Source organism: Macrobrachium rosenbergii, chromosome 16 (assembly GCF_040412425.1).
Source record: "Macrobrachium rosenbergii isolate ZJJX-2024 chromosome 16, ASM4041242v1, whole genome shotgun sequence".
Lineage (NCBI taxonomy): Eukaryota > Metazoa > Arthropoda > Malacostraca > Decapoda > Palaemonidae > Macrobrachium > Macrobrachium rosenbergii.
The window spans coordinates 18,751,226-18,763,725 of record NC_089756.1 but is presented as its reverse complement, the minus strand read 5'-3'; the positions used below and the strand labels follow the sequence as shown (position 1 = coordinate 18,763,725).

Sequence of the window (12,500 nt, the reverse complement as noted above, 5' to 3'; positions counted from 1 at the left end):
AAAAATATTAAAAGAAGGGAAGTTAGTAAAGTTATGACTTTTTAAATATTAAAATGTTTAGACCTTGAAGCTGAGAACGACAAACGCTCAGAATTCTAGATAAAATCTGCAAAGAAGTTGAGGCTAGACGTAAGACTAGGCCTAAGTCTAGGCCTAGTTTAAGACTAGGCCTAAGTCTGGGCCTAGTTTAAGACTAGGCCTAAGTCCAGGCCTAGTTTAAAATTTGGAACTGGAATTGCAATATGAAATTTAGGCCACTGGCCATGCGCTGGGAACTATGAGGTCATTCAAGGCTGAAAATAATATTGAAACAATTGTTACGGGAAGAGGGAAAGTAGGTTGGAAGACTGAGACTGTTAAACGGAGGTACAGCGATAGGAATGAAAGGGGTTGCAGCTAGGGGCCGAAGGGACGCTGCAAAGAACTTTAATTAATGTCTACAGTGCACCGTATGAGGTACACTGACGGCACTACCCACCTTACAGGGTAGTTTAAAACTAGATATGTACCGTTTGAAGAGGCAATGTTGTTTTTTTTTTTCCGTCAGAGCAAATTGCAGGAAATCAAAAGCTACGTTATATCACTACGGAATGGAACTCAACGAAACCATTTTTTTTTTTTCGAACATCTGTTACATCTGGGATTTGATCAGGTTTCAGATGGTCACAGGTGCTCCGAAATGATGTGATGCCCACACATGCTCAACATGTAACTAATCTTTATTTTTTTTTGTCTGGAATACAAATAAAATTGAAACGTTGACAAAAAAAATTCTGTAATTTTGAACATTTTCGAAGAACAATATACACAAATGCTTAATTGATTCTTTACATTTAAATGTACTATTATTATTATTATTATTATTATTATTATTATTATTATTATTATTATTATTATTATTATTCAGAAGATGAACCCTAGTAATACGTCACAAACCCACAGGGGCCATTGACATGAAATTCAAGCTTCTAAAGAATATTTAGGTGTTCATTAGGAAGGAGTAACAGAAGGCAATGAGAAATTCAAAAAGAGGGGATCAGTTATTAAAATAAAACATAAATGAACAAAATAATGAATACATAAATAAAAATGTAAGTAAACTGTTAAAATACATGGAGAATTGTCTTATGGTAGTAATGCAATCGCCTACTAAGACATAAAAACAACAAAACGTGATTAAATACGATTCAGATACCGTCAGTAATATCGACAACTGTAACTCAGCTGTAACAATACTGTCGCAATTATTAATTAATGTTATTATTAGTAAGGAGATGAGAAAAATTGTCATGTAATATTAGTTCATGTTAACGTTCGAAAAGATAATTTGCTAAGGAGAGAGAGAGAGAGCGAAATTAGCTGAGGAAATTCAACTGTAAACCATACGAACGATTCCTTTTAAAGGGGAAGGGAATAGACTCATTGCTTGGGAGGATGAGAGAGAGAGAGAGAGAGAGAGAGAGAGAGAGAGAGAGAGAGAGAGAGAGAGAGAGAGGTGGGGTATCGTCCATAGTCCCTTCGCCATCCCATCATAAGATAAGACAAAGTGACTTTAAAATCCAAAAATGCTGAAAAAATGGCAAGATGGCAACTTAAAAGACCGATGTTTTAATTACGATACTTCCCTTTTTTTATGCTAGGTGTATGTTCCGATAACTTTGCTAACATTTATGAAGAATGCAGGAAAATGTCAACACTGAAAGGGGATGTTGCAATGAATAATTTCTCAAGACACGTAAAAAACGACAACTGACAAATATATTCTATTTTCTCGTCGCCACTTCATAACGTAACAATACGTAACATCACTGCAAGCTAGCGCTCTTTGCTCTGAGTACGGTACATTTACAAACTTGTAAATTCACTCATAGTTAAACCACAAGGTCCAACGTATCTTAAACATTAGTCGAGTTTTTCTCTGTGACTGACAAGGAAGCGATCTTTAGTCAAATACAATAATACTGGATTTTGGATTCAAGTTCACGTTCCAAATACAAAATGTCTAAGCCGTGTCAAATACTCTGTACAAACGAAGTTTTTGTATATTGTAATATTTTATCACGGGAAAATTAGCCATTGAAAATGTCTTGCTCTATTTTCTGTAACTAACAACCCATTAAAGGAAACTGACTTATCCCAGGAAATTATACAAGACTAATGAACTGCTACCCAATCAAATTGTTACCGTTACCGTTAATGAAGAATGTGATAAACAATCACTTTCTTTAAATTCCCAAAAACTGAGACCACTTTATTGCGTATAAAGTCTTTTCCCTCTAACGGTAACAATATGCCTCGTGGAGCTTAAGGGTTTTCAGAGCATTTTTTTTTTACCAAAATAAAGTATCTCATTATTATGTTTATTATTATAATTATTAGCCAAAAACGTCCATCACCTTCAAAACAATATAATGAGAGAAGAGAAACATAATCAAGAGAAATAGACCAATTTATAAAACGTTTTATTCTGACTGTATTTCCCGCAGACGAATAAAACTCAAAAACAGAAAAAAAATAACGATTAGCTGCTTGTTGAGAACATCTGCATGTCACGTAAATCTGGAACACTTGTGACTATCTGGAACTTACAGGGAAACTGTGGTTACTGTGAAAACACTACAGCAATCTGACAGGGCGCTTTAAAAGTCATTCCGTCCTCATAAAATAAAAACATCACCATCCACAGCCTTTTAGAGTATAGTATAATGAATCGACGACCTCTAGTGGTGGGCCCCGTAGGGGGTTAGTGCTGTCAATGCACTTTACGTGGTGCACTGTAGGCATTACTTAAGGGTCTTTGCAGCGTCCCTTCGGCCCCCAGCTGCAACCTCTCTCATTTCTTGTACTGTACCTCCGTTCATATTCTCTTTCTTCCCTCTGACTCTCCACCCTCTCTAAAGATTGTTTCCTAGTGGAACTGCGAGGTTTTCCTCCTGTTGCACCTTTCAAACCTTACTGACTGTAAACTTTCCTTTCAGCCGCGAATGACCTCATAGGTACCAGTGCTTGGTCTCTGGCCTAAATTCTGTATTCTATTCTGGTGGAGGGCAGTGTGACATCTTGGTATCTCAACATAATAGGAATAATGGCACTTTGTGTGGAACGAGTTGAACGCAGGAATTCTTCCTGGTTAGGCAATTATCGTTGCCTCGTTCTGTTCCGCGGACCCGAGATCGAATGCAATGGAATGGCATATAGAAATTTGGCCAAAGCCAAGCGCCGAGACCTATGAGGTCATTCAGCGCCGAAAGGGAAACTGGAAGTAAATGAGGTTTTGACAGGTGTTAATAGGAGGAAAACCTCACAGATGCACTATGAACCAATTGTTAGGAGAGGGTGGAAAGTAAGATGGGAGAAAGAGAATATAAACGGCGGTACAGTAAAAGTAATGACAGGAGTTGCAGCTAGGGGCTGAAGGGACGCTGCAAAGAACCTTAAGTAATGCCTACAGTGCACCGCGTAATATGCAATGACGGCACTACACCCCTATGAGGTAGTTCCTCGTTAGACGAGTCGGTAGAGTTCTCGGCTAGCACTCTGCTAGGCCCGAGTTCGAGTCTCCGGCTGGCCAAAGAAGAATTAGAGGAATTTATTTCTAGTGATAGAAATTTATTTCTCGGTATAACGTGGTTCGGATTCCACAATAAGCTGTAGGTCCCAGTGCTAGGTAACCAATTGGTTCTTAGCCACGTAAAATAAGTCTAATCCTTCAGGCCAGCCCTCTCTAGGAGAGCTGTTAATCAGCTCAGTGGTCTGGTTAAACTAAGGTATACTTAACTAAACCCCTATGAGGTACGTAAATATGCTACATGAAGGCATACTGGTACAAGCTTCAGAAGGGTACAGAATGTCTCTAGGCTGCCAAAGAACAAGGGCAGGAGGGAAGTAAGATTTAGGAACCACAAAGAAACTAGAAAGTTTCAGAATCTGTCAAATGTCGAAAATACTTGCCAGGTTTGCCATCAACACTCCGAAGGTGTCTGCCTCACGATTCTGGCGACAGGTGTGTCGGTGTTAATATTAATGGTAATACACGAAAAAAAAAAAACACCCAGCACATGTTCAGTAGAAACAGGTGTGAAAAAGTTCGAAGTGAGAGTTTGGGTTTTAAAGTGAAACTTTCGATGAAAGGTGATTTATGTTACAGCATAGCAAGGAAGCTGTCACCAGTCATCTTTGTACATTAGTGTTGATCTGAGATCTGACAACAGAATAAGGATTCATGTAGTTTTACATTTAGGGTTATAAACATAAAGGTGAAAAAAACAATAACACGGGAAGTGGAAATTAATTACAATTGCCTTTTCAAATACAAGGAAATGTTTAGATTTGACAAATACACACATAGCTCTCAGTCCCTGGTGTTATCACGCCAGTTTTAGTAACGCTAAATCAATCAATCAATCCCAGTCTCTGGCATGGCATGTCTGTTCCTTTCTAAAAGCTGAGGGAGCTCTTCAGGGGCCACTTTAACTTCTTTCAACAGCTCCTCCAGATTTATGAGGAACTAACCCGTCTTTGTATAATACATTACTCTTATACATCATAAGGATCTTCCGCAATGATATTACGGTCAGAGTGGAAACTTGCACCATACAGCTCACTTCCAGAATTCGGGATACTCTCATTTCCTCTGAGTTCCCCCCTGAATCAACAACACTCTTTTCCTGCGGAACTGGGCTTGCTATACGCAGTCTTGGCCATCTTGGTCCCTGCACTGTAACAAAATATCAAAATCTTCCATGGGGTGAAGATTCTCTGAGTGGGCGCTCATACGATTACTCGGCGGAATACATTCCCCGCGCTATTTCTTCACTACGGGGTCGGTTGCCTTGATGCATCTTCTCCAACTATTCCTATCACCAGCATCTTCCCCCGCTAAACCCTCCTTCTTCAAATCCTTCCTCCTCTTGCCGTTCCATCTAATCCTTTGCCTCCTTCTTGACCTTCTGCCTCCAAAAGTTTCCACCCAAACCCTCTTCACTCCTTCTTCCTCACTCATGCTCACCACATGCCCATACCATCTCTCAATCTCGACCCTCTTTTCATATCAGCAATCTTCACCACTCCAACACCTCTAATTTCTTCGTTTTCAACCTCTCAACGAAAATTCCCACTTTCTTTCTATACATAACACACGCATGAGTACACTCACAAGACCATAAGAGCACTATCCAGAGGAGTTGCCCCAACTCATGTTGTTCAAATTTCAGCTGTTGCCAATTGTTATCGACAAAGCCCCATGGACAGCACACCCTTCAGACATGAAATTTCTCATTCTGGTCTTTCTCCAAGAAGTATTTTCAAGTGTCCGGTTATAGTGAAAGACCAAATTTTGAAGGTGACCTCGTTGTTGATCGCAATATTGCCGGAAATATTTGCTGTACAGAGGTATTATGAAGATTAAGACCCCATTGCGGAATTAAATTTGTCTTAGAAAGTCTTATCGCACTGGGGCTTTTAATCTGGCAAAACATCACAAAATTAGGATAATATAGGATTTATCAGGCATCACGTCAGAATACGGCTTGATTAAAGCACTTAACAGGATGACAACATAAATACAGATTACCTTATTCCATACTGGTATTGTCGTGCATAAGAACAAAGTATATATTAATTTAGGCATTTGATAGACATCGTATCACAAAACAAGGCTAATTTACGCTTTTGCTAGAACACAGGCTAATTCTTGAGCATTTTTACGGCAACATACATCCTTGAAGATCAATATAAACGTTTTCTTGGGACTGATTGAAGCATTTATCTGGCATCATCTCACAAAATAGGCTGATTTAAGATTTTTGCAAGCATAACCTAATTTCACAATATTAGAATAAATGAATAATTTTAGGGTAACACAACCAAAGCATATAGCAAGTATTTTCCTGATATAAAATATAAACACTTATTTTAAGCATTTTGTCCATATATTATAAACATTTCCTGATATCAAATAAACACTTATTTTAGGAATTTTATCAGTATAAGTATTTTCCTGATACCAAATATAAACACTTATTTTAAGCATTTTATCAAGCATCACATCACATTTTTCAGGTATCTAGAAACTAAATAAATCTAAGCATCTGTCATGCGTTGCATGACAGATGCTTACATTTATTTAGATCATTATAAGCATTCCTAGGTATCACATCACAAAACTAAACTGATCTAAGAAATTTTCGAGCATCACATCACAAACCTCTATTAATTTAAGAACTTTTAAGCATCACATCACTAAACCAGATTATTCTTCAAGCAGTTTTCAAGCATCTCATCACGAAACTAGATTAATTTAACCATTTTCAAGTATCACATCATAAAACTAGATTGCCTGCAGAAATGTTTTCAGGCACTGTGGCACACAACTAGATTAATCAAGCATTTTTCTAAAATCACATAACAAAACTAGATTAATACAAGTATTTTCATGTGTATCAGAAAACTAGATTAATTTAAGAATCTTTTAATTTCAGTATCACAAAGTAACGGCAAACCTGAGTATTTTCAAGCATCATATGACAAAACCATCCGAGTATTTTCCAGCATCATATGACAAACCCATCCGAGTATTTTCAAGCATCATACGATAAAACCATCCGAGTACTTTCAAGCATCATATCACAAAACCATTCGAGTATTCTCAAGCATCATATGACAAAAACCACCGGAGTATTTTCAAGCATCATATGACAAAACCATCCGAGTATTTTCAAGCATCATATGACAAAACTATCTGAATATTTTCAAGCAACATATGACAAAACCACCTGAGTATTTTCAAGCATCATATGACAAAACCATCTGAGTATTTTCAAGCATCATATGACAAAACCATCCGAGTATTTTCACGCATCATATGACAAAAACCATCCGAGTATTTTCAAGCAACATATGACAAAACCATCCGAGTATTTTCAAGCATCATATGACAAAACCATCGGAGTATTTTCAGGCATCAAATAACAAAACCATCCGAGTATTTTCAAGCATCATATGACAAAAACCATCCGAGTATTTTCAAGCATCATATGACAAGACCATCCGAGTATTTTCAAGCATCATACGACAAAACCATCTGAGTATTTTCAAGCATCATATGACAAAACCATCTGAGTATTTTCAAGCATCATATGACAAAACCACCTAAGTATTTTCAAGCATCATATGAAAAAACCATCCGAGTGTTTTCAAGCATCATATGACAAAACCATCCAAGGATTTTCAAACATCATACGACAAAACCATCTGAGTATTTTCAAGCATCATATGACAAAAGCACCTAAGTATTTTCAAGCATCATATAACAAAACCATCTGAGTATTTTCAAACTTCATATGACAAAACCACCTGAGTATTTTCAGGCATCATATAACAAAACCATCTGAGTATTTTCAAACATCATATGACAAAACCATCTGAGTATTTTCAAGCATCATATGATAAAACCACCCAAGCATTTTCAAGCATCATATGAAAAAGCCACCCAAGTATTTTCAAGCATCGTATGACAAAACCACCGAAGTATTTTCAAGCATCATATAGCCAAACATCAGAGTATTTTCAAGCAACCACCTGAGAATTTTCAAGCATCATATGACAAAACCATCTGAATAGTATTTCCAAGCATCATATGACAAAACCAAATTTATTTTAGCATTTTAACAAGAATCACATTACAAAACTAGATTGGTTGGAGGATTTTTAAACCATATCATCACAAAAAACTGATTAATGTCAGCATTTCCAGTTACCACATCCCAAATTAATTCAACCATTTTATCACAAAAGCAGACTGAAATAGAGATTTTCGCAATCATCACATATCAAAACTAAATTAACTAGAAAATTTCTTGAAGCAACCCATCACAAAGCCAGATTAATATCACCATTTGCTAAACATCGCAAAACTAAATTAGATTAATTTAACCATTTTTGCAGGCATCGTATCACCGAACTACAGTAATTCAATTGATCTCTTCAAGTAGGCTATGAAAAAAGTATATCTAACATCATAAAATCAAGATAGCGATAAAGACAATCGTTCTTTCAGGAACCGAGAGCCAGAAATAATAAGTAACACTCAAACTTATTACACTTCTGTACTTATCAGCTGCATTGTTAGTGCAATGATTTTTTGCTATGCTGCCTTTGTGGACGTGAACCACTTTTGGATAAATCTCCTACGTTGACTGTAAAGTGTAAAATGAAGGGAAGTTCAGGCTAGAAACTATGTGGAAGTAAAATTACATGTAGGATATCTTAGCTCCTTATCGGACTCTGTAACATAGAAGGCCAGTCCCTGAATCATCTTATTAGTGTTTACTTTTCTTCCGGAGTTTGGAAGCTCGACCCTGTGTGAAGGGCCACAACGCAAAAGTCTTGTTCCGTTGGTGAGAGAGAGCGTTCAGCCTGACGTTAGCTTAGGTCTTGCAACCTTAAAATCAGATTATGCTGCTTTAAGTACGTGTGTGTGTGTGTGTGTGTGTGTGTGTTTGAGAGAGAGAGAGAGAGAGAGAGAGAGAGAGAGAGAGAGAGAGAGAGAGAGAGAGAGAGAGAGAGAGTTCAGCTTAAATCTCACAACTTTAAAGCAAATTATGCTGCCTTATCAGAGAGAGAGAGAGAGAGAGAGAGAGAGAGAGAGAGAGAGAGAGAGAGAGAGAGAGAGAGAGCTCAGCTTAAATCTCACAACTCTAAAGCAAATTATGCTGCCTTATCAGAGAGAGAGAGAGAGAGAGAGAGAGAGAGAGAGAGAGAGAGAGAGAGAGAGAGAGAGAGAGAGAGAGAGAGTTCAGCTTAAATCTCACAACTTTAAAGCAAATTATGCTGCCTTATCAGAGAGAGAGAGAGAGAGAGAGAGAGAGAGAGAGAGAGAGAGAGAGAGAGAGAGAGAGAGAGAGCTCAGCTTAAATCTCACAACTCTAAAGCAAATTATGCTGCCTTATCAGAGAGAGAGAGAGAGAGAGAGAGAGAGAGAGAGAGAGAGAGAGAGAGAGAGAGTTCAGCTTAAATCCAAGAAATTTAAAGCAAATTATACTGCCTTAGAGAGAGAGAGAGAGAGAGAGAGAGAGAGAGAGAGAGAGAGAGAGAGAGAGAGAGAGAGAGAGAGATAACGCGTGTGAAACTTCCAAGCAATATCTGAAAGCAACCCATTCATTCTCATTAAAGCAAAACAAGTTAACTGCTGATTGCACGGAGCTACCTCGCTATCTTATCGTAAAAAAAAAAAAATCGCTAAACACGCACCCTTTTATATTAACAGATCCTAAAATTAATCTTCCATCCCAGAACTGATTGGAAAAGGTCCCCCCCCCCCTTTTTTTTTTAATTCCTCATCATCAGACATGAACCTATTTTTTTTTTTTACTTATCAAAGTAATCATGATTTTTAAAAACATTTGATCGTTATGCTTTAATATTATCTATGGTTCCCATCACATAAAATGGGAGTATAATTCTCTAGCAAAACTGTTTTAATATTCAAATTTTTATTCGTGGTATATCAATGCAAATTAAGATTTCGGAAAATAGGATTAGTCAAAATCAATTTATTAAAAAATAAAACGCATCGCCTTTCCCCCGACTTCACAATTATCAACCATTTTCATATTCAAATGCTCCAACTATCAGTTTAACCACGAACGTAAATTAAGTCAGGAAATGAAATCAAGCGTTATAATGTTATGGAACGTTCCACAACGCTCGCTATTGTGACGCAATCACAGAAATCAACTTATTCTGGCGAGCGGAAATGAAATATAACACACACACACACACACACACACTAACCGGGTTAAAATCCTAAACCACGTTTATGATTCGGCCTTAAATAAAAACTCACGAATCGAATCTGAAAACGAAAAATATCACTTATTGAATACAAACTTTCAAAGAGACAGTATAGCTGAAAGCAAATTCCCCGGTGTAGCTATAAAAAACGCACAAGAAAAAGCACAAATAACAACGCAAACAGAAAAAAAAACTCACTAAAGCAGAGAGCAAATCGGGCGTGTTGTGGCCACGAGAGAAACAACACTACTCGACGGAAGGAAATATCAACACGAATGAGGCTGGGCTGGGCCGGTGAGCCACAGTGTGAAGTGGACTAGTGAGCCACGGAGCACTGACAGAATAGTGCGCAGCTCGTAATGCGCACACATATGCCGCACACACACGTACGAGAGAGAACAATGGTAAAGATAAACTAGAAAAAATATATATATATCATTCTAAACTCTCGATAGCTCGCATCCTGCTTTATTGCTTATCTCGTAAACCCGTATTAAGTTTATCAGGAAAACGTGGATGATGGTGCAGGTCTTGGGAGTTTCACAGCGACTAATACGTCAAATGAGGCGATATTTAATGCATACTAGCAAGTGTCTGTGTCTGTATGTATACATAAGAATATTGTGCATTTACAGTTTCCCATTAGGAAAGATGCAATGGCCCTGAAAAATATAGGGACCTTTGTGAAACTTGAAAGTTCTTATTTTCAAGAACTTCACTGTCAAAGTTCAAATAGAAGAGAGAAGGGGACGTCGTATATATATTATATATATATATATATATATGTGTATATATATATATTATACATACATACATATATATATATATATATATATAAATATATATATAATATATATATATATATATATATATATACATATAAATATATATAATATATATATATATATATATATATATATATATATATATATATATATATATATATATATATATATATATATATACGAAGATACAAAGTCCCTTCCCTTCTTCTGGCTGAACTTTGACGGTGAAGTCCTAGCAAAATAAGGCAAGAAGTCTTTTCAAGTTTCACCAAGGCCTCTCCTAATGGGAAACTATGGATGCACAACTCATGAAAACATGTACAACATTTCCACCATAATGCGGAGCTATGAACCTATTAGATGGTTCATACAATGAACAAGCCTTGCCGGAAACTGCCTTCTTAATGTCACAGCAAACAAAAGTAGGCTCATAATGAACCTGCCCGCCAGTGCCGCTTTCACTCATAATGCGCTTTGTTATGATGACTGTCTTCTTCCAAATCTCACCTCATTAATATACTCAGTCTTTCTCCCAATCATTTTTTTTAATCCCTGAGAGTCTTAAATGTTTTCCGATTCGTCGACAGTGTGGTCTTTCTCCGGAACTTCGAAGATGGAACGAAGGGTGTTTAAACACCAATATTTATAGATGGAAAGATGACAGATGTAGAAGTTCAAAGATTTATTTTGGTAACATAGCTTTAAACCAGTTAAGCGAGAACTGTTTACTACAGGTATCGTATTGAATAATTGTTGAAAGGTCTAAGTACCGACCAGCATCAGGTTGTTTGACCCGAGGAGATCAATTCACTGACATTAATCTGTTCAGACTTATGCAGTGAGATTCTCCAGAAGAGTAAAAGGACCTTTCCTAGATAGTGACCCCCAAGGGTTTTCCGGGGGTCGTTATCTAGGACTATTTCTTGGGGGTCATTATCTTTATGGTATTTACAGCCTTTTGTTTATGTTTTTACGGTAATCCCCAACGGGCTTGTACTAAACGCGCCGCCAAGGTGGATACACACCGGGTTAAAACCCTTGGGGGTCACTATCTAGGACAGATCCGAGTATGCGTGGATTCTAGACCAAATGGGACAGGCGTTCTCCCTTAAAATGCAACCTACAAGACACTCCTACGAAATGTGAAATAATTCGTGCCAGCCTTGAAAACAGCATTTTGCTAGTCGAGAATACAAGGTGGTGGTCAGTACAGATTAGGCCCATGCACCCTTATGGCCTGTCAGTGAAGGTAACAAGCCTGGTGAGGATCTCTGAACCAGGACCGACTAAACGAGACGAAAATCTCCAGATAGGAACCACAAGCATGAACTTGGAAATACAAGCACGGAAAGCCTGCTTGTCATCCTTCTATTGTGGGTGTCAAGTTCGGCAGAATGGTTGATTTCCTGTTGACTGGCGTCACACGGCTATAGTCAACGAGATAGGGGTAGTACAAACTACTACAAAGTGTAATAGAGATGTATGTCCAGAAAACTTCAACATCAGTTAAAATCAAATAAAGTCTGACATGAAAAAAGAGGATTACGAATATTTAGGCACTGTAGACAGCCGGGAATGTAGTCTCAATTCCTTTCCATTATGCTTTGAAAGGGAGCATCTACGTCGCTTTTTGAGACAGCCGGGTCGTTTTACTTGGCATATTAGAGTGCATTGGTATGGGAGACATATATCCAATGCTCTCTGAAATGGGCGATGTCATATCCTTTCTTTATCACTTTAGTCTCCCACCACGTCATGAGTGTGATTTTTCTTGTATGAGGTTAAGTTTTGTCCACGCTTCAGTAAAATATGTCATAAACGCACGCCGCAAACATATATGTTATATATAAATATTATATATAGGCCTATACATATATACATATACACATTACATATAAATATTAATATATATATATATGTATA

General features: G+C 37.4%; 1 protein-coding gene across 8 annotated transcripts in view; it reads right to left on the bottom strand.

Moving 5' to 3' along the window:
• The window catches only part of LOC136847144 (N-acetylgalactosaminyltransferase 6-like), a 73,514-nt gene that overhangs the window by 30,817 nt on the left and 30,197 nt on the right, over positions 1-12,500 (bottom strand). The window contains exon 1 of one of the 8 annotated variants that reach the window (XM_067118520.1): positions 9,991-10,238. The exons of 6 other annotated variants lie outside the window; for them this stretch is intronic. The gene's annotated coding sequence lies outside the window, so the exon portion shown is untranslated. Of the gene's footprint in view, positions 1-9,990; positions 10,239-12,500 lie in introns of those variants that run through there. One more of the 8 variants, XM_067118526.1, reaches the window with a different exon arrangement.